Below are 27,550 nucleotides of genomic sequence, written 5' to 3' on the forward strand. Positions count from 1 at the left end.
AGAAGTTAATGACCTTCAGTATTTGTCAAAATCACGTCGTGAGTTCTTAGAGCATACGCAAAACGAATACATTTTCCATTTATTGAAACATACAATCCATTACATACAATCGTCAGATCTCTTTATTATAGAGTTAGTTTTGAGAGATGGACTTGATAGAAAAGTGATCAATGCCAAGCTCATTTGTGAGAATACTTACAAAGTAAATGGAAAACATTGGGGTCCGAATATTTAAATAAGTTAATACAAAAAATGTGTATAGTTTGCGAACAAGTAAGGTTTGTGTGTAATAAATCATAAGTTATCTATTTTATTGTCGTTTTTTTTTAAATTATTTTATGTATCTTTAGCCCGTTACCGCTATGTTGTTTTTTACTACAATAAGATTTTAGTGGGGAACATAACACTTTACAAATCGTTACCATTTTTTAAGTATTTATTTATTAAAACTAGTATACAACTAATAATTAGATTTAATCTGGCTTAACCTACTAACAAACAATTGCAGCCGGCTTCGTTGCCGCAGTGTTCAAGGCGACAGGACGGTCCTCCTACTGTTGCGATAGTCGCGGGTTCGAATCATGCTGGGGCATGGACGTACTTTATGTTTGTGATTGTAATTGTAAATGTCTTTAACTATTGCATCTAAGAAATTTTCCGTTGAATCACTTATTGTTCAAACATTTGCAAGATCAGAGTGTTTTTTCCGTTTCCGTTTTGACATGGTTCCGGGGTCTTCTTTAATTGGAATCGGCAAATCTTCTGATAGGGTCCTTAACCATATCAATTTCTAGGTCGCGATGTAGGTCACACACGTATATTCGCACGCGCATTCACAATACACTTCGGCACCTTATCTCTGCATCATTTGGATATTGGAGTCACCGTCGCAAACCCACAGCTGAATTCCATATCTTCATACTGGTCTCAGTAGCTGCCGATATAAAATAAGCCGGTTGTAAGTTGACAGCTCGGAGTTTCGGTCAAGCCACCAATATATTTTCCTGAAGTTGATATTGAGCCCATCGAATTTTTTTGTATACTCCTGCCATCTGAGCTTGGCTTGGCATATGAAATTTGCATGCCATTAAAAAGCACACATTGTGGCGTAATCCTCTATTTGTGAATTCATCGATAGCATCTTTACCAAAAGTAGAAGTTGTGTTATATAACGTTGTAGGAAAATCCTTACCATTTTACTTAAAATGCATTAACTTCCTACTTATTTGTTAACAAACTATTCATCCATTTATTATTTTAATAATGAAGTTTTATTATTTGTACGTGCTGCCGTATAAGTTGCCATGTTGATTTGGCATCAGTGACTGGATAATAAAAAATAGTTTAAACAGATGCATCCAAAACAACAAAGCCCCCATAGGCTGCCAATACCGACACTCTCTTATTGGAAATCCCTATAATTAAACAATATATTAACTGTGATGTAGCATGAGCTACACCATCTATTTAAACCCCTCAGAATTAATTTACATTTACAGGATAATTAATTTCAGCTTACAGGTATGATGTCGTCACTGTTATATAGATAACTTTGGCCTTCAGCATCGATGCAATAATATAACGTGAGATTACACTGTAGCAACTTAATTAAAGGACCTGAGTTTACTTTGTTGGCAAGGATCAAGTATATAGTTGATGAGGATATGGTTATTGTCCTGGTTATATTAATTAAGTCGACAATTATTTCATCGGTTTTTAAGTAACATCTTAATATGTGAAAATAGCCACGATGATTTTTCTGAATAATTGTCAAAAATAGTAACAAGGTAGACTTGTTAACGAATTTGTCTAATAAGTCAAAAGTAAAGTGGTTAATAACCTCAAAACAAGGAAGACTTGATAGTTTCCGAAATACGTCTCCTAATTTATGAATCATTTTTGTAATTTAGTTCTAACGGTCAGTTAAATGCTTTATTATTGTTTAGTTGTAGAGGCAGACACATTTATGGTTTATAAACTATAGAGCAGAATTAGTTTATTGTAAATATAACATTGATGATATAAATTAGAGTTCGTTTGTTATGCATCGTTTGATATTTCAGAAACATTTGGTTCAAAAATTCATCAAATTTAATGAATGTATTTTTTTACATGATTTTTGTCCATCAAGTGGTCAGTCATGAAAATACCATTTAAGTATAGATGCATTGTTAAACATATCTATACTTATGTAAATTTTGTTAAAAATAGTTTCAGGAAACAATTATACTAGATTACTACTTAAGTAAAATGTGATGCTGAATGTGATGGTGAATTTGTGTTTATCTAATTTGCAATATTTTAACAGATATGATGATAATACATTCTTAGCGGATAAGTGCAGAAGGTATATTTCTTCGTATATTATAAAAATATTTAGTTATATATCCAAGCTAATAATTTCATCGTTTTTACACACTAATATTGACTTACTTATGACGGTTTCATATAATTCGAAGGCTTACATTTTTTTGCACTTTTTCTCAGGAAAAATAGCGATTTTTGCCCATTTTTGGACTTTTCTTTATAATCACGGCTTAAATATAGATACATTGTTAAAAATATCAATAGTTACGTAAAATTTGGTGCTGAATATGATGATGATCTTAATTTTATCTATTTTTTTAGCGGAAAATTGCAAAAAAAATTCTATCTCAAAAACAATTGACTATATAAGTAATCTGATTATTTTATCTTTTTTTCCATCATACTAATTTAGGATATTGAGATCCAAGTTACAACAAATTCAAAGATATCAATTTTCTTTGATTTTATATTTATATATTTAATATATAAATTATTAAATAATCTAAAACAAATTTGAAAGGGCTGTAGTGTTCATATATTTATATCTATACTTTCGGCGTTTTTTTTTGTAAATTTCCGAAAAAATAAGTTCTTTTCTAAATTCAAGAATTCATGAAAAAGTACTGTTGGCCGTTATTTTTTTCTATATCTCTATAACTTAATTCAATCTTCTAAAGTTTTAATTTAAATAAAACATTCAAAACTGCTGTAACACAATTAATTAATAAGATGCAGTTTCACTCATTTTTCGCTAAGTTTTTAATACATTTTTATTTTGTTTCAGGTAGAGGATCAGTGTAGATGGAGTTAATGTCATTGAAATTAAAGGGTAATTAAAAGAAACACTTTAAAACACTTTAGATAAGTATTTATTTTTACTTCAGAATATACGTTTTGCAATCATATGTAGGTAATGGCGTTGAACATGTCCATACTGTATTATGTTCCTTTTGTTTTACGATCTGTTAAAACCTGACATATCTGTGGTAGCCAATAGTTATAAAAAGCAATAGACTATTTTGCTGGGTTATGTTTCTGATCCATATTTTATTAAGTTTGTGTGATAAAGATGAGATTAAAGATGCAGGGAAGTTAGCCATCATTCCTTTTGGCTGTCGATTATTTCGATCAATAACTTGTATTCTTTACAGTACCTGGGTCTATAAGTAAAATGCCGAGAAATATGGCGCAATAGAAGAACTTAATTATATAAATGAATCAATTTGTTCTCACGTTTTTTTTAAGCAACGAAATTTAATTGTAAACGATCGCAACAGTGAATATTCTGACGATTTTATATCTGAACTATACCATAGATGCATTAAATTTTCCCAACCAAGCTTTTACAATTATTTTTTCTTAGTATTTTAAAGTCTTCTTGTTACCAATGATGGTTTATCTGGACTGGACCTACAGTTTAACGTGTGCTCCGAACCACGGTCTTCAGCATTAAGCCTACCGACTGGCCAGTGATCTGGCCTGGTTACTGGTGTGACTGGGATGGTTATTCCTTGTCACATTTTCTACTGTTGCTTATACAGGCGTTTCAAATTACAATCACAAACATAAAATACATCCGATCCAATACATAGAACCGTCCTGTCGCCTTGACCACTGCGCCAACCAAGTTGGCTCTTACAATTATTTGATCACTGATCAAAGAACTGATCAATTACTTGGCATATTCTTTGAAATTGTCTTTAATAGAGTTAGGTATCAATCTAGTAAACTATAAAATGGTATATAATCTAATATGTTAGGGCCTGCATTATTATACTATAATATTTCTAGTACAAGTGTACTCTTTAGTATTACACGTTCTTGCCTTTTCATTGAGAGCAAAAAGCCGTCTACGTGCTTCCTCGACAGGAAAACTCCTCTTGATAAACGTCAGGTCCGGTTTATTTATAGAGCTGCATCAGTTTATCCTCATCGTGTAGTCCGTACAGGCCCCATCGACGTTGCGAAATATACTCGCCCTATTTGCCCACTTAGTTTACTTACGATTTTTGATTTACTCCATATTTAACCCATAGATTCTCTAAGGTAACATACGATTTTTTTTCCGATAAAGCATCTTAAAAGTTTTTTGCGAGAGCTACTGCGAAATGAGGAAATAGATATAAATCACCGCCGAAATATCAGTTTTTATTATCGTAAACCTTTCAAGTTATTTGAAGAAACCATATCGGGGAATTGATGTTTATACATAATCTGCGAAAAAGTTATTTCGTAGTGCCATAACGCTCCACAAATGATATATTTGGATTGTTTCAGTTTTATGGCGACGCTATTGGTTTATAGTTTTATGTTTGTTTTGTTTATAGAGTTTTTCAAGCTCGGAGAATGACCCAATATAAAAGGGAGATATATGAGTGCTCTGTGCTCTAATTAGAAATAAAACGATCTCGCTTGAAAGCAATATACGACTGAGTTAATTGATGAAGTTTAAATTGTTATATAATTAATATATCATGTTGGAGATGGTATTTAATAACGAGAAAAATAATGATTATATATTATTTCAACATGATTCTTCAAGAGGAATTAGAAGAGCATATCTATATCGTTTTTTACAACCTAATGTTGACTTACTATGACAGTTTCATATAATTCTGAGACCTAAATATTTTTTCCACTTTTTCCATATATATACTCAGGAAAAAATGCGATTTTTGTCCATTTTTAGACTTTTCTTTATAACTACGATTTAAATATAGATACACTGTCAAAAATATCCATACTTATGTAAAAATTAATGCCGAATGTGATGGTGAATTGATTTTTATATAATTTACAGCATTTTAAAAGATATGAAGATAATGAGTTTTTAGCGAAAAATTGTCAAAAATATATTTCTTCCCATATTTCAAAAACATTTAGTTGTATATCAAAACTAACGTTTTTATCGTTTTTTACAACCTAATGTTGACTTACTATGACAGTTTCATATAATTCTGAGACCTAAATATTTTTTCCACTTTTTCCATATATATACTCAGGAAAAAATGCGATTTTTGTCCATTTTTAGACTTTTCTTTATAACTACGGTTTAAATATAGATACACTGTCAAAAATATCCATACTTATGTAAAAATTAATGCCGAATATGATGGTGAATTGGTTTTTGTAGAATTTACAGCATTTTAAAAGATATGAAGATAATGAGTTTTTAGCGGAAAATTGTCAAAAATATATTTCTTCCCATATTTCAAAAACATTTAGTTGTATATCAAATCTAACGTTTTTATCGTTTTTTACAACCTAATGTTGACTTACTATGACAGTTTCATATAATTCTGAGACCTAAATATTTTTTCCACTTTTTCCATATATATACTCAGGAAAAAATGCGATTTTTGTCCATTTTTAGACTTTTCTTTATAACTACGATTTAAATATAGATACACTGTCAAAAATATCCATACTTATGTAAAAATTAATGCCGAATGTGATGGTGAATTGATTTTTATATAATTTACAGCATTTTAAAAGATATGAAGATAATGAGTTTTTAGCGAAAAATTGTCAAAAATATATTTCTTCCCATATTTCAAAAACATTTAGTTGTATATCAAAACTAACGTTTTTATCGTTTTTTACAACCTAATGTTGACTTACTATGACAGTTTCATATAATTCTGAGACCTAAATATTTTTTCCACTTTTTCCATATATATACTCAGGAAAAAATGCGATTTTTGTCCATTTTTAGACTTTTCTTTATAACTACGATTTAAATATAGATACATTGTCAAAAATATCCATACTTATGTAAAAATTAATGCCGAATATGATGGTGAATTGGTTTTTGTAGAATTTACAGCATTTTAAAAGATATGAAGATAATGAGTTTTCAGCGGAAAATTGCAAAAAATATATTTCTTCCCATATTTCAAAAACATTTAGTTGTATATCAAAACTAACGTTTTTATCGTTTTTTACAACCTAATGTTGACTTACTATGACAGTTTCATATAATTTTGAGGCCTAAATATTTTTTCCACTTTTTCCATATATATACTCAGGAAAAAATGCGATTTTTGTCCATTTTTAGACTTTTCTTTATAACTACGATTTAAATATAGATACATTGTCAAAAATATCCATACTTATGTAAAAATTACTGCCGAATTTGATGGTGAATTGGTTTTTGTAGAATTTACAGCATTTTAAAAGATATGAAGATAATGAGTTTTCAGCGGAAAATTTCAAAAAATATATTTCTTCCCATATTTCAAAAACATTTAGTTGTATATCAAAACTAACGTTTTTATCGTTTTTTACAACCTAATGTTGACTTACTATGACAGTTTCATATAATTCTGAGACCTAAATATTTTTTCCACTTTTTCCATATATATACTCAGGAAAAAATGCGATTTTTGTCCATTTTTAGACTTTTCTTTATAACTACGATTTAAATATAGATACACTGTCAAAAATATCCATACTTATGTAAAAATTAATGCCGAATGTGATGGTGAATTGATTTTTATATAATTTACAGCATTTTAAAAGATATGAAGATAATGAGTTTTTAGCGAAAAATTGTCAAAAATATATTTCTTCCCATATTTCAAAAACATTTAGTTGTATATCAAAACTAACGTTTTTATCGTTTTTTACAACCTAATGTTGACTTACTATGACAGTTTCATATAATTCTGAGACCTAAATATTTTTTCCACTTTTTCCATATATATACTCAGGAAAAAATGCGATTTTTGTCCATTTTTAGACTTTTCTTTATAACTACGGTTTAAATATAGATACACTGTCAAAAATATCCATACTTATGTAAAAATTAATGCCGAATATGATGGTGAATTGGTTTTTGTAGAATTTACAGCATTTTAAAAGATATGAAGATAATGAGTTTTTAGCGGAAAATTGTCAAAAATATATTTCTTCCCATATTTCAAAAACATTTAGTTGTATATCAAATCTAACGTTTTTATCGTTTTTTACAACCTAATGTTGACTTACTATGACAGTTTCATATAATTCTGAGACCTAAATATTTTTTCCACTTTTTCCATATATATACTCAGGAAAAAATGCGATTTTTGTCCATTTTTAGACTTTTCTTTATAACTACGATTTAAATATAGATACACTGTCAAAAATATCCATACTTATGTAAAAATTAATGCCGAATGTGATGGTGAATTGATTTTTATATAATTTACAGCATTTTAAAAGATATGAAGATAATGAGTTTTTAGCGAAAAATTGTCAAAAATATATTTCTTCCCATATTTCAAAAACATTTAGTTGTATATCAAAACTAACGTTTTTATCGTTTTTTACAACCTAATGTTGACTTACTATGACAGTTTCATATAATTCTGAGACCTAAATATTTTTTCCACTTTTTCCATATATATACTCAGGAAAAAATGCGATTTTTGTCCATTTTTAGACTTTTCTTTATAACTACGATTTAAATATAGATACATTGTCAAAAATATCCATACTTATGTAAAAATTAATGCCGAATATGATGGTGAATTGGTTTTTGTAGAATTTACAGCATTTTAAAAGATATGAAGATAATGAGTTTTCAGCGGAAAATTGCAAAAAATATATTTCTTCCCATATTTCAAAAACATTTAGTTGTATATCAAAACTAACGTTTTTATCGTTTTTTACAACCTAATGTTGACTTACTATGACAGTTTCATATAATTTTGAGGCCTAAATATTTTTTCCACTTTTTCCATATATATACTCAGGAAAAAATGCGATTTTTGTCCATTTTTAGACTTTTCTTTATAACTACGATTTAAATATAGATACATTGTCAAAAATATCCATACTTATGTAAAAATTACTGCCGAATTTGATGGTGAATTGGTTTTTGTAGAATTTACAGCATTTTAAAAGATATGAAGATAATGAGTTTTCAGCGGAAAATTTCAAAAAATATATTTCTTCCCATATTTCAAAAACATTTAGTTGTATATCAAAACTAACGTTTTTATCGTTTTTTACAACCTAATGTTGACTTACTATGACAGTTTCATATAATTCTGAGACCTAAATATTTTTTCCACTTTTTCCATATATATACTCAGGAAAAAATGCGATTTTTGTCCATTTTTAGACTTTTCTTTATAACTACGATTTAAATATAGATACACTGTCAAAAATATCCATACTTATGTAAAAATTAATGCCGAATGTGATGGTGAATTGATTTTTATATAATTTACAGCATTTTAAAAGATATGAAGATAATGAGTTTTTAGCGAAAAATTGTCAAAAATATATTTCTTCCCATATTTCAAAAACATTTAGTTGTATATCAAAACTAACGTTTTTATCGTTTTTTACAACCTAATGTTGACTTACTATGACAGTTTCATATAATTCTGAGACCTAAATATTTTTTCCACTTTTTCCATATATATACTCAGGAAAAAATGCGATTTTTGTCCATTTTTAGACTTTTCTTTATAACTACGGTTTAAATATAGATACACTGTCAAAAATATCCATACTTATGTAAAAATTAATGCCGAATATGATGGTGAATTGGTTTTTGTAGAATTTACAGCATTTTAAAAGATATGAAGATAATGAGTTTTTAGCGGAAAATTGTCAAAAATATATTTCTTCCCATATTTCAAAAACATTTAGTTGTATATCAAATCTAACGTTTTTATCGTTTTTTACAACCTAATGTTGACTTACTATGACAGTTTCATATAATTCTGAGACCTAAATATTTTTTCCACTTTTTCCATATATATACTCAGGAAAAAATGCGATTTTTGTCCATTTTTAGACTTTTCTTTATAACTACGATTTAAATATAGATACACTGTCAAAAATATCCATACTTATGTAAAAATTAATGCCGAATGTGATGGTGAATTGATTTTTATATAATTTACAGCATTTTAAAAGATATGAAGATAATGAGTTTTTAGCGAAAAATTGTCAAAAATATATTTCTTCCCATATTTCAAAAACATTTAGTTGTATATCAAAACTAACGTTTTTATCGTTTTTTACAACCTAATGTTGACTTACTATGACAGTTTCATATAATTCTGAGACCTAAATATTTTTTCCACTTTTTCCATATATATACTCAGGAAAAAATGCGATTTTTGTCCATTTTTAGACTTTTCTTTATAACTACGATTTAAATATAGATACATTGTCAAAAATATCCATACTTATGTAAAAATTAATGCCGAATATGATGGTGAATTGGTTTTTGTAGAATTTACAGCATTTTAAAAGATATGAAGATAATGAGTTTTTAGCGGAAAATTGTCAAAAATATATTTCTTCCCATATTTCAAAAACATTTAGTTGTATATCAAATCTAACGTTTTTATCGTTTTTTACAACCTAATGTTGACTTACTATGACAGTTTCATATAATTCTGAGACCTAAATATTTTTTCCACTTTTTCCATATATATACTCAGGAAAAAATGCGATTTTTGTCCATTTTTAGACTTTTCTTTATAACTACGATTTAAATATAGATACACTGTCAAAAATATCCATACTTATGTAAAAATTAATGCCAAATGTGATGGTGAATTGGTTTTTGTAGAATTTACAGCATTTTAAAAGATATGAAGATAATGAGTTTTCAGCGGAAAATTGCAAAAAATATATTTCTTCCCATATTTCAAAAACATTTAGTTGTATATCAAAACTAACGTTTTTATCGTTTTTTACAACCTAATGTAGACTTACTATGACAGTTTCATATAATTTTGACGCCTAAATATTTTTTCCACTTTTTCCATATATATACTCAGGAAAAAATGCGATTTTTGTCCATTTTTAGACTTTTCTTTATAACTACGATTTAAATATAGATACATTGTCAAAAATATCCATACTTATGTAAAAATTACTGCCGAATTTGATGGTGAATTGGTTTTTGTAGAATTTACAGCATTTTAAAAGATATGAAGATAATGAGTTTTCAGCGGAAAATTGCAAAAAATATATTTCTTCCCATATTTCAAAAACATTTAGTTGTATATCAAAACTAACGTTTTTATCGTTTTTTACAACCTAATGTTGACTTACTATGACAGTTTCATATAATTTTGAGGCCTAAATATTTTTTCCACTTTTTCCATATATATACTCAGGAAAAAATGCGATTTTTGTCCATTTTTAGACTTTTCTTTATAACTACGGTTTAAATATAGATACATTATCAAAAATATCCATACTTATGTAAAAATTAATGCCAAATGTGATGGTGAATTGGTTTTTGTAGAATTTACAGCATTTTAAAAGATATGAAGATAATGAGTTTTTAGCGGAAAATTGTCAAAAATATATTTCTTCCCATATTTCAAAAACATTTAGTTGTATATCAAAACTAACGTTTTTATCGTTTTTTACAACCTAATGTTGACTTACTATGACAGTTTCATATAATTCTGAGACCTCAGTAATTCTTTCACTTTTTTCATTTATATTCAAAATGTATTTCAGATCTCGCGAGATCGAAATTCGTAGTCTTTTTGTATTTGAATTTTAGAAGTTTAATATAATTTGTTCATTGTATTTTTTAACAAGGAATGGAGTAACTATGGCTTCCAGTAGGAAACCCTCGTAGGCTTTACTCTTGATTAACAAACAAGGTCGACGATTTTTGTAAATCTTGTTTTATTGGAATAGAATTTTTCGCATAAAAAGGAGTTTGCTTGTGAAAGTGACTTGAGGACTTAACATTACCATTAGTGCCATTAATAAGTAGTTAATGACTGATGGCAAGCTCAGATGATGAGTCAGGTTAATTTGTGAACTTACAATTAACGTTCACCATTCAAATCTGTTTCTGAAATTATTCAATATTACACTGAAAAATGTGGGTCACGAAATAAATTATGTATCGTGTAGTTGGTTCCGTCCCTTCGACATTCTGCATGCAGAATATTGACTAGCGTTTTACTTACAGCTCGTATTGCTTTTAGTTTTGTTGGTTTTCCACTTCTATTTTGTCGCTTTTCCTTCTGCCTTGACCGCGCTATCGCTATTTGATATTTTTCGGTTTTATTTCACCTAAACGAAGATGCCGTCTCCGCTTATGGCTTATTTAATTTCAATTCTCCGGCGGAGGAGTACACTTCGTTGGTTTTGAATATTGGGTTCAGTTTTGTCAGAAACCTCTCTCGTTCAGATTTCAAGCTGGAAATCCAATTTATTGTATTTGTCGGCGATATTTACAAAGCGTCTAACGGAGCACAGTTCCGCAATTTGCTAATTTCAAAGTGTAATAACCTGATGCATTTGTCAACAATGTAGCGTTGTGGGCGATTTTTTGTTTGCGATTATTAAAGATTATCAGCTCTGGTTGCGAACGATACTTTCTCTTTGTTAAATTGTGGGCTTTTGCTCGGTGCTAATTATTTCGTTTTGTGATAGATCGGTAATGTACATTATTAAAATTATTTTGTTATTTTAAACACGATAAATCGATGTTTCTAATTTATATGCTTCCTTTCACCAGATTTATATATTAGACCCATCAATTAGTTTGAAAGGATTTTTTTTATATGAGAGTTAAACAAGGTTTTGCTGTATTGTCAATATTAGGCCCATCTGGACCCGTGGCATTAAACTGTGGGGTACTACTAGCATATCTAACATAGATATGTTCCAGAGGTTCCAGAATGAAATGTTGCGAGTCATCGTCGATGCCCCATATTATGTGTCCAACAAACTTTTTCAACAGGATATCCCCTTAGAACCCATAACGAGTGTGATTCGAATTGCTAGTGCGAAGTACTCTGAAAGACTATTACTGCATCCCGATGCACTTGCCAAACAGTTAAATGTGCGCGATGACAGTAATTTGCATAGGGTCAAACGCAAACTACCATACGAACTGATTTATAGACACATAGAGTGAGATTTAATAATCCTTAGAATAAGTTAGAATAGTATCTAGAATAAGATTTAGATTATAAGTTGTACAGTAGATCACTTACTGAAGTGATCTTCTATATGTTAGGATGGTTATATTTCATAACGGAAATCATACAATAATACTTATTGCCCACGGGTAGATTGTTGACGTTCTAAGAGATTAATAAAAACATTGAAGCTTTATTGTGAAAAATGTATTTTATTCAAAGTATTGTGCATTAATAGCCGTTACGTTTTCCATCTCTCGGGAAATTTATGGACTCCATCTCGAAATAATTTCTATTCTATTTCTTGGTTGAAAATTGGAAACATCACGTTAGACAAAAAGCAAAGCACATTAGGATCAAAGTAAGCGAACTACCTATGGGTTGCAAATATGGGGTTGCACTAAAAATTCAAATCAACTAGTCATCCAACGCTCTTAAAACAAGGTTCTTTGACTGATTACCAATGCCTATCGCTACGTAACCAACGATGAACTGCACGATGACCTGGAAATCAAAAAATGGATTTGCGAAGTTATCTAAGATTTCGCCTTGAAACACGAAAGAAGATTACTAAATCATACTAACGTGGAAGCATTACAACTGCTGGACAGCGCGCAGGATGTCAGGAGATTAAAACGAACCAAACCATACGAACTTATATAAAGTGTATACTTTTAATGTAAACTATGGCTATAAGTTATTATAATTTTGTAATTGAGGAATACATATTGATGTATTTTCTTGCACTCGTCTTGCTTGTGAATAAATCCAAGTACAATAATTTATAATTAAGATTTATGCACTAAGCGTATCTAATAAAGATGAAAAAATTCTTGGTATCTTCATAAGAACTGAAGCGTTACACTAATACGACAGGTTACGACTGATATGTCGGAACAAGTAGTAATCAGAAGGAGTATGGTCTGGGGAATACGGCGCCCATTTTAATATTTTCACTTTATTTATTTTATAAAATTCTCATTTTATAAGAATATTTTCACCTGTTTTGCAACATGTTGTCGAGCATTGCCATGCTGAAGAATAACATTATTGTATCTTTGCTCGTATTCTGGGCGATTTTCGCGCAGTGCTTTGCTCAAAAGCATTAGTTGCATTTAACAGCAATCCTCATTGATGGTTTAATTATAATTAAATTATAATTATTTAATGTCAAATCTTCATCTTCATATTTTTTTCTCTGTCCAGAAGCTCTTTGTCTTCGATGTCAGTATCACCAGTTTTAAGACGTATAAACCAGTTTTCTTATGTCGAAGTCATGTCATGGCCTTCAACCGCCTTTTTCTTCAAATAAGTGTAAAAACTAGTGTAAAATTTTTCGCAAATGCGATTCAGAGATTCTAAACGTTCTGGAAACATTTTATGTTCACATTTTGATGAAATGACGTATATTGAAAAATGAAGCCTGTCAGTTAAGCTTCAACATAAAGTTTGTTATCATTGCACTCAATGCTATTAATACATAGTAACGCAATTTCTTGTAAATCCCTTAAAATTAATTTATAGGCCCGATATATATAGATTATTATATTATAGATTGTTTAGGTTTTTTTTGTGTAAAATATTTTATATATTTTACTTCATTTCAGGTCGCATATTTAGTTGATTGACAAACATACTGGAGTGCGGTCATACTCTTTCGAAGTGCTTAACATAAACACTTTAAATTACATTCTTTATGAGTTCTAAAGGGCTATCGAGCACTTTTCACAATGGCACCTAACACTTTTCAATTTAGAGAAAAGAATAAAGACATAATCCAGATACAACTAATAGAAATACTGAAGAACAGGAAAAATGAAACAGAGAACCAATTAGAAGAAGCACGTGAAATGTAAGATAAAATATATACGGACGTTGGTCAATCCAATCGCCAAATTTGCATGACTAGCACGTGAAGCCGCGGAAATAGTGTGTCCTCATAAACTTTGATCCCTTCTTTCATGACTTGGTCGACTCCAGTGGTTTTACAATACTTTAATGATTCCAGATGGTACTAAAAACGAGCGTTGGGTTGTAGAAACCGCAGAAAATAATTTTTTTAATATTAAATATATAATGCATCGTTACACACACATTCATTGTTTTTAAATTTTTAATCTATTTTATCAAACATTGTGGTGATTGTATTATTTGACCCACTAATGTTTATTTATCTGTTGTGTTGCCGTTCAACAAGTATCCACTTCTTTTTTTTTTTAATAAACAGGATTTTAAAGTAAATTAAACGTTTTATTGTTTTAAACTTTCACGTTCTTCCGGGGAGATCATAAGGCTGTTCTATTTTGAGTTCGTTCAATTGACCGGAATGAAATTCATTATCAAGAAAAGAAGACGTTGGACGGCGTTAGATTGGCAATCGTTCTGCAGGTACTCGAAGCGTTTCTTGGTGTAGTTAATTGAATTTCGGGCAAAACTATCGCAGCTGAAGCTGTAAGGCCGCAAAAGGTGGATTGAAGATGTTCAAAGAGCCCTAGTCATACACTATTCCAAGTAAGAAACATTCAAACTCTGAAAAACACTCCTGGTCTGTGGTTTCGGGCAGAAGCGTGACAATTAAGGGTGCCAGGATGTATCAAGGGCAAACTGAGGTTTCTCTGAACTAAAATAATCTACTACAATTTCGACAGATGCGTACAGTTCATGGTGAACGACTATCAAAAGAGTATTGCGATAGTTTCCCACCTCTAGATTTTTGGAATCTGGATTCACCAAAGTACCAGGGTATGCTATGGAAATTTCGGTAGAAACAGTGTCATTTAAAAGATGAACAAACTGGTCGTTTTGTATCGTCGTTCAACAAGTCGCCTTTTCTTTCAATAAAATAAAATAATTTTAAAACTTTTTTTGTTTTAAACCACTTAATATTTTATAAATTATATAAACCAAAATATCGGCGATATCAGAATACAATGAACGTTTTTATTAAACTGTAATTGTTCCCCTCGGGTTCTTTTCACTGATCCAACTTGAAAACTCCCTTCTGCGTCAGCCCGATCGGTTAGAAATGCTTCGCACGAAAAAATATGTTTTTCTTTTTAGCGTAGAACCAGAGAAAAACTCCAAGCTCATCCTCGATGGGACGGTTCTCTCGCGCGGAATACGAATAAAGTTTTAATCCGATTTGGCGATGTTCTTTCGTCCAGAAATACTGCTACACGGATCCGAAAGATTTCGGTTTCAAATCTCCGTAAAGCTTGGTGTTTATTTTGATGGATTTTTAACTGGTGAAGTTGCTGACTGAAGGATTACGATTGTTTGTGATGCATTAAGATAACTGTGATAATTTAATGAGGTTAGTTGGTATATATATATATATATATATATATATATATATATATATATATATATATATATATATATATATATATGTATGTGTATATGTATATATATATATATATATATACCAGGTACATGGAAAATAATAGTCAACGAGAGTAAATCAGGACGTACATATTGAATTCTCTTATAATTGTTCATTTATCAATAAATATGAATAATATTATTATCCTATACAGTAACAATGTTAAGTACTTTCGGATAAATCTTGACAAAAGGCTTCTTTGGAAGAGGCATATTAAAAAGAAAAGAAAAGAACTAAAATTAAATAATAATTATAATAATAAAATAAAATTATATAATAACTTACTGTTCTACAAGTAGATAGTAAATCTTATATGGAGCTATAGAATTCAGTCATGGGGATGTTCTACGAGAAGCAATATCAAGATAATATAAGTATTTCAGAATAAAGTCTTGGGATCTTGGGAGATGGATGCATCTAGATACTATAGGAACAATTACGTACAGAATAAGTCATGGGGCTCTCCTCACTTCACTCCCATGTAAACACCAAAACCTCTCAACTCAAGACAACCAAACCTTGTGTAGTTGTAGTGTTCTAAGTGACAAAAACAGTGAAAAGTATATTAGATATAGTTACTATAATCTTAATTTACAACTTTATTTATTATTATTGTTTTGTTGTACTTACACCAATAAAGAAGCAAGATGAGTGAGGATTAAATAAATCGGTATGTATTTCTAAGTTACAATTAAATTTTGCTATTTCAATTAAAATTAAGAGTAACACTTGTACACTCTACAAGCTCCCCTGGTTTGGCTCGCTTCAATCAATTTATTAGCTGCATTGCATCCACGTTGCTGTGATTTAATAACCTTTCATGTTTTACAGCTAAATCTTGTATAACTTTAAGAGGTTTTCGTTCGTTATGTACTGATAAACAATAATACAATATAAATAGTACGAATAAACAACGATAAACTTTGTTTTAGCAGATATAGATTACTGACTGGTTAGGCTCTACTATTAAATTATAAAATCTTAGGTCAAAGCTAACTAGTACAGTCGTTTAATTTTTGAGTCTGATTATTTCTTAAATAAAAACTATTAAGCTTGCTAAACCATCTATGATAAATATAGTTGATTATATATATAATGTAGGGCAAAAGTCCAGTTTCAGTTTAATTTAACAAATTTTATTATGGATAAATATACGCCACAAGAACGACCAGAAATTTGAATTGAAATGAAAATTGAATATATATATATATATATATATATATATATATATATATATATGACAAAAACAGTGAACAGTATATTAGACATAGTTTACTATAATCTTAATTTACAACTTTATTTATTATTATTGTTTTGTTGTACTGACACCAATAAAGAAGCAAGATGAGTGAGGATTAAATAAATCGGTATGTATTTCTAAGTTACAATTAAATTTTGCTATTTCAATTAAAATTAAGAGTAACACTTGTACACTCTACAAGCTCCCGTGGTTTGGCTCGCTTCAATCAATTTATTAGCTGCATTGCATCGACGTTGCTGTGATTTTATAACCTTTCATGTTTTACAGCTAAACCTTGTATAACTTTAAGAGGTTTTCGTTTGTTATGTACTGATAAACAATAATACAATATACAATAGTACGAATAAACAACGATAAACTTTGTTTTAGCAGATATAGATTACTGACTGGTTAGGCTCTATTATTAAATTATAAAATCTTAGGTCAAAGCTAACTAGTACAGTGGTTTAATTTTGAGTCTGATTATTTCTTAAATAAAAACTATTAAGCTTGCTAAACCATCTATGATAAATATAGTTGATTATATATATAAGGTAGGGCAAAAGACCCGCTACCATTTTGATTTCACACTAAGATTCAGTTTCGGTTTAATTTAACAAATTTTATTATGGATAAATATATGCCACAAGAACGACCAGAAATAGTGACAATATTTATTGAAAATAATCGTTCCATTATTGCCACTCAGCGGAAATTGCGTCATTGGTAGTGGGACTTTTGTTATGTCACATATACATATATATATATATATATACCAGGTACATGGAAAATAAAAGTCAACGAGAGTAAATCAGGACGTACATATTGAATTCTCCTATAATTGTTCATTTATCAATAAATATGAATAATATTATTATCCTATACAGTAACAATGTTAAGTACTTTCGGATAAATCTTGACAAAAGGCTTCGTTGGGAGAAGCATATTAAAAAGAAAAGAAAAGAACTAAAATTAAATAATAATTATAATAATAAAATAAAATTATATAATAAGTTACTGTTACACAAGTATATAGTAAATCTTATATGGAGCTATAGAATTCAGTCATGGGGATGTTCTACGAGAAGCAATATCAAGATAATATAAGTATTTCAGAATAAAGTCTTGGGATCTTGGGAGATGGATGCACGTAATAAGTCATGAGGCTCTCCTCACTTCACTCCCATGTTAACACCGAAACCTCTCAACTCAAGACAACCAAACCTTGTGTAGTTGTAGTGTTCTAAGTGACAAAAACAGTGAAAAGTATATTAGATATAGTTACTATAATCTTAATTTACAACTTTAGTTATTATTATTGTTTTGTTGTACTTACACACCAATAAAAAAGCAAGATGAGTGAGGAATAAATACATCGGTATGTATTTCTAAGTTACAATTAAATATTGCTGTTTCAATTAAAATTAAGAGTAACATTTGTACACTCTACAAACTCCCGTGGTTTGGCTCGCTTCAATCAATTTATTAGCTGCATTGCACCCATGTTGCTGTGATTTAATAACCTTTCATGTTTTACAGCTAAACCTTGTATAACTTTAAGAGGTTTTCGTTTGTTATGTACTGATAAACAATAATACAATATACAATAGTACGAATAAACAACGATAAACTTTGTTTTAGCAGATATAGATTACTGACTGGTTAGGCTCTATTATTAAATTATAAAATCTTAGGTCAAAGCTAACTAGTACAGTGGTTTAATTTTGAGTCCGATTATTTCTTAAATAAAAACTATTAAGCTTGCTAAACCATCTATGATAAATATAGTTGATTATATATATAAGGTAGGGCAAAAGTCCAGTTTCGGTTTAATTTAACAAAATTTATTATGGATAAATATACGCCACAAGAACGACCAGAAATAGTGACAATAATTATTGAATATATATATATATATATATATATATATATATATATATATATATATATATATATATATATATATATATATATATATATTACATCAATTAAATTTAACGGCATTTTTCTTTGGTTATGTTCAGCTCCTCTAATTCCCACTAACAAAGGCAACGGGTTTCCCTTAAACTAGAGCGATTCTGTATCGTTTTCCTTGTGGCCTTTTCAATATTCAATATCCCCTTCACTGAACATGTATTATTTTCTAGATTAAACATCCAAGAGCTGTATTTATGAATTCTTCTTATTTCAACATAATTATTGTATATGGAATTTTGAATATTTTTTTTATTTTAACAATTGATGTAGACTTTTGTTACAGTAAATCTAACAGCAATTAACTCCAACAGCAGCTCGTTTCTAATTAATCTTGTATACTTTCCCTGAAATTTTGGAACCCGGCGTTTCATCAATTAACCATCATCTCACTGAACTTTCCTGCGGATTCGAAAGGCTTGCATTTTTTTCGCATTTCATTCGTGTTCAGCCCGAAATGTTATATATATATTTTTCTAAATTAACGGCAGCGTGGTTTCTCCGCCTCACAGACCGTCAAACGTTAATAATCCGTATTATTACATATTCCGCTTAATGAGAGCTGCATGTGTCGCAAACTATTACAGCCATTTTAATTAAATTTAATTGCTGTATTACGGCCCGTTGCCTGTATAGTACGTATAAGTCTTGTAAAAATCGTTAAATATTTAGTAATGATACTGTAGGATGATTTGACTTTTTTTCGATGTGCTTTTCATTTCTATAGTTTTTCCTAGGAATATCGATAATTTTGGCCGATATAACGATTTATTAGCCGATTAGTTAGTTATTATTACAATTAAAAATATCGCTACTTTTCAAAATAATTAGAGAATATGGATATATTTTTTGTAAAATATCGATATTTTATTTCTCTGATATAACGATATATTTTTTTAATATTGATATATCGAAATATCGATATTTTTTTCAGCGGCCGACACTCCTAGTCTTTCCAATAAAACAGTGAATACACATCATAAATGACGACGAATATTCTGCCTACTATAAATTAGTATGTAGAAATCTGAAACTCATTTCTCTAAAAGATATAGAATGCTGTCTGATGTCATTTTATAAAATTTGATTTGTGTTGGTAGTGGTCGACCGTGTTTCCAAATTTTTACAAAATTCTTCAAAACGTTAGTGATAATAATTAGAACCGACAAACGTTGTAAACCAAAAGCCCACTTTGATGCCGCAGTAGTGCAACATGTTAACGTCATACATTTTGATAACGTGACCTATTTTTCAAATTGGTTTTCATAAATTTTGGTAATTTTATCGCAATTTTTCGATTGATGTCAACAGTATCGAAATGGCTTCTTGAATTGTTTGTTTCCGTAGTGGAATCGTGTTTATTCAATGAAAATAGCGGACGTTTCGGTATTGTTACAAATTGCATCTTCAGGGTCGGAGCTGTGATATTGAAATTGACCCTGTTTTTGCGTGGTTTGTTGAATAATTTAAAATTCCTGTATGTCAAATATGGATGGTTTTTTAGCACTTAACTAAGGGAAGTTTGTATCCAATTTTTATATTTAGCGATTCCTTTATTTCGAATTAATCTACACAGAAACGCATCTTTTTAGAGACTCTAATACAGACAATACAACTTCTGACATTCAATTTGTTGTTTGTTTGTGTACACGGTTTTTTCATCGATATAGATATATCCGTTCAATAAAACAGTGAACTCACGTTATTTAAATTTATGACGACAAAAACGTCGCAACGTTGCCGCATCAACTTTGTATTTTAGTTCATGACATGTAGCCAAATTCTCGTTTGTGTTCGAAGCAAATTATTAGAGACGCAATTTGTATTTGACTCTGACTATCTAATGGTTTCAGTACTTTCAATCAGATTCTTAATAAGCAGCTATTTATCAAAATTTATCAAAAAAAAAAACAATGCGCTAAAACAACGTTTGCCGGTTTATAACCTGTAATTATGATTACTAATGGTTTGAAGAATTTTGCAGATATTTGCGAACCAGGCGTTAAATATTCGAAAGAATCAGACAGCATTGTATCTCTTTTTAACTAGAATAAAATGAGAAAGAAAATGTTGTCTGATCTTAAAACGAATTTAAAAATTGCGATAGGCAATTCATTCGACATCATGATGACGTGAAATCACTGTTATTTTGAATAAACTGTGATTTGTTCTTTTTATTATTTTCCTCACTAGTCGCTCCCCCATCGCAATTGTTACTAATACTAATTGTTTTTACTATTTTCTTCGCAATTTCTCTATATTTTCTCACCATATAAACCTTCCCTGAACTTAAGAATCTTTTCTTTAACTTTTCTTTTTTTTAAAATCTTTTCTTTTAACGAGACTAACGAAGAGCAATTCATTTTTATACATATAAGATAAACATTTAATTTCAACATGTTGAAATTAAATATCAGCCGGCTTGGTGGACCAGTGGTAAAGGCGTAAAGGTTCTCCTACCTTTGCGATAGCCGCGGGTTCGAATCCTGCATGGGGCATGGTCGTAAATTTATGTTTGTGATTGTTTAAAATTTGTGATTGTCCTAGGCAAGAGTGTAAAATCCCATCCAAAAGGAAAATGATCCCAGTCGCTCCAGTAACCAGGCTGGGTAAGACCAGTCCATAGCTGGTAAGAGGAGAAAAAATTAAATATCACTTATGTGATTGTTAAATATATATTGCAGACAGAAAAGTGTACGTTATTCTAAAATATTAATTTTACAAATTTTTCCCTAGCCAAATCAATTACAAGGCTTTAAGTAAGAACTTATCGTTCCATCATAGAGAAAAAGAACGACAAAAAATCAGCGACCACTAACTAATTTAAGAAAACAATACTCGCCGAGTGCAATTAGTCTAAAATAATCACGATCTTAATTTGATTGATTAAAGTCGGAACCTCGGAGGACCGATCGCCCCCAGGTCCCTCGTTTAATTTGGTCGCCGTGTTAGTGGCGGTAAATTAGGTGTCGTCAGCTAACTAGGTTGATGGGGAGGCGGTTACCGTTGATGAGTTTCATTTCTCGACAGGTTTACGGATGGACGCTCGGCCGAGAACGATGCAAATTCCAGCGGAATTTTTGCACGGATCCATTTCCGGAGGTGATTTAGCCGAGCTTAGGGTCGCGGAATGAGAACATCTGTTCCGGATTTTTCCGTTGATAAATCGTCCTTTTGCCCGGAGTCCGTGGCGGTGGAACCGAACGGTGTTTTATGGCGATATGTTTTAATTAAGTTTTTGGTTGCGAAAACGTTTGTATTGCGTTAATTCATCTGCATTTTAATGGATGAACAATCATCAACTAATCCACAATTTGTCTTTAAAATAACTTAAATCTAGGTATATACCTAGGAGGACCCATCGGCCCTATCTTAGCCTCTGGTGTAATAATGTTTGTCACACTACCGTTCAACACTACCGTCTTTATGTTAAAAGCACCACACCACACTACACAACATCAAATTGTTTGATCTTTTGAGCCTGTATCCTGTTCTGGTGTTATCCAAGAGTGGTATTACTTCAATATTGATATGAAAATGGAGCCCGTGCTCGTGTTTCTTTGCAATTCTTTTGATTTCCTAGGTGATAGTCGGTATCTGAAGGTCTCGATGTAAGTAATCAGTTCTGTAGTATCTCGGTGCACCTACAATACTTCTCAGGACTTTGTCTGGAAAACTTGTATGTGTGTATGTGTTTGTTAGTTGTGTTTGGATATTCTTTGATGTTGTTATTGGATTTTCGTGAAATGCTAAGACTCTCCCACCGTTTGCATCTGTTGCTAGAGTTGTAATTTTTGTGGTTATTGCCTTGTGGAACTTTCGAATATATTGCATATAATTCAGTGTGTTCATTGTATTGTTTTATGGTAAAATGTCTATCTGTGAGATGTATCTGTAATCCTGTATGCCACACATTATTAATGACCTGTGATATATCCAATAATGCAGCCGAAGCAGCAATGCTCTTAGGCAGTTAAGTCTATTTATTTTGTTTATCAATCTATGCACTTGATCAACAGTTCCGTACTTGAACTAGGCACCCAACCTAATGCTCGGAAATATAGTTTTTTCTATTATATTATTAAGCCTCTTCATTTATATAGCCCCAAAAACTTTCGATATTATCAGCAGTGAACGTATAGGCCGGTAGGAGGTGACATCTTCTAGTATTTTTTAGTGTTTTTCTTGTTTTGCGAATCATTATTATTTTAACTACTTTCCAAATGCTAGAAAAGTAATTATTTTATAATATTTCGCTAAATAAGAGTGTTATTTAAGTTCTATGATAATAATTTTCTTATGGGGTAGATTCATTTGGGAAGACGGGGAATTTAGGAGGAAGAAAACCTTTATTTAACATAATTTTATTAAGCTCCCAGTCAATAGAACGACCCTCGAAACATTCGACAAGGTTAAAGGGGAATTTCAAAGTCCGGATTATCTTTCCAGTTGAAAACGTCCCGCAAATCATTTTCGTCATTCCGGAGGTCCTTCTCTCTATCTCCGTCTCTCTCTCTCTCTCTCTTTGGCGCTTTGATTTAGTCGCCGAACCGACGAAACTATTTATTAGGCAACGTTACGCAGCGCTGGTTTTTGGATTAATTAAATTAGGGCTAAATTTCAGGGCTGAACGTTCTCTACGGCGCGAACTTTTGTGGATGGCCTGACGGTTTTAATTGGTACAGGACTTTTTACCGCCCTTGAATATTAACCGTTTTGTTCGGTTTCGGCTGAAACGGATGACTTGACGGTGATGAACGACCACCGTTTTATATAATTTATTTCGAGACGCCAAATACCAGGTGTACCAGAAAGTCATTACCGTTTTTTGTTCCGAGAAAAACTACATCATTTTCAAGGAAATAAAAGCGTTTATTTATTCATAGTATTGGTCGTTTGCTTCTATACATAATTCCCATCTTTCAGGCAATTCGTGGATGCCATCTCAAAAAAACTGTTTGTCCTTTGAGCAAAACCATTCATTGAGCTATTTTCTAACTTCTTCGAACTTGATGTTGAAGATGATCATGATTGAAGTGCTGTTCTGCAAGCGCGTGTCTCATTGCGGGAGCGATGTCCCGTCCAAGTGCTTTCAACGCTTCCTTGACCGGTTTTGCTTTATAAGACGTTTTACGTTATTGTGCTATAGAATCACTTTATTGTTTCTTGGGCCTATTCTGGAAGTTTCTCGATCAATGCATGATTCAAATTGATCATTTGTCATTGGTAGCGATCACTATTAACTGTTTCAACAGTTCGTTATACACCACGCCATTCTGGTCCCACCAAATACCGAGCATTATCTATCGCTTTGCGAGTCGATCGACTGGCTTCGTCAGGTGATAACCATGATTTTTTGCGCTTTTAAAAATAATTCAACTTTTCATCACCCGTCACTATTGCATCACGATGCAGAAATAACTTCCGATTATACCTTTGAAGTAGCATTTCACAGACGATTTTTCGATTTTCCATTTGTCTGTCATTCAATTGATGTGGCACCCATATACCATACCCAAACCCATCTGTTGGATTTTTGCCATTGTTCGCCATTGCCATTTAACGCTTCTGCCTATTGATTCTCAGTTTGGGTTGGGTCTTCATCCAAGAACTCGGTGTTTTCACAAAATATAGCATATATAGCTTTGAAGCTTGGTGTCAGTAGAACAAAATAACGTATGTGTTAAATCATAACATTGCATTCTTAAGTTTAGCGACATCTATTAGAAATCCCGATAATGACCTTCTGGTACACCTTTTAACCTTTAATTATTAATTGGTACATATTTACACATTTTTTAAATTAATCTCTAATACAACGGGCGTGTCTAGAGATTAAGAACAGCACAGTTTTACTCAGCATTGCCAGATCTACCAAAATTACAGTAAATTTGCTTTTTTTAGTCTGATTAGTGCGGATTATTCAAATTACAGTGATCAAGTCAGATTTGAACTACATTAAATGTATTAGTAGTCATGTAATTATCAGTCCTGTTATATTTATTCCTTATTCTGCACAACTTGTATTTTGTTCATATTACTTTTCACGAAACATCTTCGTTCCGTATGTCCATTTGGGTTTCAGCACTGATATGTTAATTGTGATTTTGTTTCAATTAACCAATACATTTTCCTATATTTGAACTCCAATTTTTTCCTTTTCTTTTTTATATGTGCCTTCCAGCGAAAGTTTGCATCAAGATTCATGCCAAGACACTTAGCATTGTGGCTATATGGCATAATAAGTGTTATTTATTATTATAAGTGCTTGTGCCGTTTGATTATATGTGAACTCTCACAAATTTGAATCCAATTATTTATATTATCACTTGCCTATTGTAATTTTTGCGTGGCTTCTCCGCTATTGTCTTCGACAACAAGAATTGAATCATTGGCAAATGTACCATTATTACATGTGTAGAGTAGATAAAGCATTGACCCCAGTACACTTCCTTGTAGTACACCTGCATTAGCTTATTTTATCGTTGAGTAGGCTTTTTTGAATGACTGTAAACATTCTGGCTGTAATTTAAGATTACAGTAGCTCAGTATGTTGCTTCGGTAACATTTTCCGTAGCTTATGAACAGGGCTGTCATGTCATATCTTGTAGAAGGTTTGAGCTACATCTAAGAATAATACTGAACATACCTTTTTACCTTGATATGCTTTTTCAATTACATCTGTTGTTCTATGCACTTGTTAGATTGTTGAATGTTTGTAAACCCAAACAGATGTGTAGATTTTTTTCTCTTTATGCAGGTTATCATAGAATAATAATAAAAATATGTTCACAGATACAAAATAACATTCGTAACAGTTAAACTTGACCTCTTGACCAATTGAGGGTGTTAATAAAGTTATATGGTTGAAGGATGACCCCAGGCATAATATTTTCGAATACCTGCGAATAAACCTCCCCTATTAGCACATCTGTTTGTTTTATTGTTTTGTTTTTCCGCGTTTCCTTTTATTTGGTCTTCGCAAGTGCGAGGGTGGTCTTTTTTTTTCGTAAAAATGAGCGGGAGATGGTCTATTATTGAAAGTCGACCGTTATCCGAGAGAGCAAAACGGTCGCGGACGTGACCGCGTACGGAAATTCGCTCGTTCGTCTTCGTTTGTTTACTGTCAACTATTTTATCTAGTTTCTCGGCGAAGATCCCGCTCTGTCATTCTGTGGCTCACATTTCGGAACAACAATGCCTTTTTTAGAGAGGGATTGGATTTTATGGCGCTCACGTACTCTCCATATTTCTTTCGAGAACATTAAGAAGATATATTATTTATAGTACATTGATTATAAACACATATACCCAAGTATATATAGACTATTCAGAGTTATTTTGTACATACGTCATCAAGATGTTTAACGTATTGCCTGCCGCAATTTGTAAATTCGTTTCAGAATGAGACAATATTTTCCTTTTCATTTTATTCTAGTTAAAAAGAGACACAGTGCAAAGGATTCCAGTTGTCAGTGGTATGAAAATTCTTGAAAGCAATAGTGATAAGAGGTTATAACTCTAACCTATAAAGTATTGTGGCTGTATAATTATCTGTAGTTTTTAGATATACTGTAATATTAAAATAAATTATATTTGATAACATTTTTGTTCAATTATTTAGTTAGATTAGAATTTTGTTGTATATCAAAGCCCAACTGCACTAAAACTCAGAATAGGTGCAACAATATTGCGACGTTTTGACGTCACAAATTTAGATGACGTATGTACAAAATAACTTTGAACAGAGTATATGTATATAGAGATGTATATGTATATAGAGGATGGACAAAATAATATGAACACTATGCAGTATACACTTGTTGCTTGTTGGCAACACTGTTTCCATGTAAATAATAGGAGGCATACGTCTTGCTCAGTTTATATAATAAGTCGCCTTGCCAACTTGTTCGGAAATTCCCAATCTGCGGGTAATCTTCTGTTCCAGCTATAGCATCAACTAACGTACAAACATACCTAAATCAAATATGAATGTGGTTGAAAAGATGGCGTGTAAAAGCCAACGAAACAAAATCCAGTCATATAACTTTTACGCTGCGTAGAAGAATGATCCATACGTAATGGATACCATTTTCAATCTATAATAAATAATTTCGTTAGTATGATTATCACTATATTGTTAATTTTATTTGAAAGTTCTATATATGAAAAACAAACTCCAGCTAATTCAGGAAGCGTGCCCTTGACTTAACCGTCCATAAACAACATAATTAAAGCTCCATTTTGAATGCAAAATAAATAGAAGATTAAGCAAAAATACGCCGAGACTTTCCGTATATAATGGGGCGAAAAAGAACAACATCCACGTCCGTACTCAAGAAACTGGATAAAATAATTGACGTTAAACAAAGGGAGCGGCTTCTATAGACAGTCACGCCTGTAAGCACCCTTATTTCCAAAACATAATCGCTTTTGGAATCGAGTCATTTTTCTGGTTTTAAGGGAAAGCCGTTGCCTTTGTTAGTGAGAATTAAAGGAGCTGAACGTAACCAAAGAAAAATTCCGTTAAATTTAATTGATGTAATTTATATATATATATATATATATATATATATATATATATATATATATATATATATATATATATTATGTTAGAGTTATAACCTCTTATCACTATTGCTTTCAAGAATTTTCATACCTCTGACAACTGGAAGACTTTGCATTGTGTCTCTTTTTAACTAGAATAAAATGAAAAGGAAAATATTGTCTCATTCTGAA

The 27,550-nt window shown here is 31.0% G+C and overlaps 1 protein-coding gene across 3 annotated transcripts in view; it reads left to right on the forward strand.

Annotated features, from left to right (window-relative positions):
* Positions 1-27,550, forward strand: part of Evi5 (Ecotropic viral integration site 5) — a 131,299-nt gene that overhangs the window by 18,214 nt on the left and 85,535 nt on the right. Inside the window, exon 2 of one of the 3 annotated variants that reach the window (XM_076408416.1) lies at positions 3,092-3,136. The exons of the other annotated variants lie outside the window; for them this stretch is intronic. The gene's annotated coding sequence lies outside the window, so the exon portion shown is untranslated. The remainder of the gene's footprint in view (positions 1-3,091; positions 3,137-27,550) is intronic. 3 annotated transcript variants of the gene reach the window in all.

The sequence above is a fragment of the Rhynchophorus ferrugineus genome, unplaced genomic scaffold (genome assembly GCF_030347505.1).
Source record: "Rhynchophorus ferrugineus isolate W39M unplaced genomic scaffold, kcgeb_rfMv2 rfM6, whole genome shotgun sequence".
Classification (NCBI taxonomy): Eukaryota; Metazoa; Arthropoda; class Insecta; order Coleoptera; family Curculionidae; genus Rhynchophorus; species Rhynchophorus ferrugineus.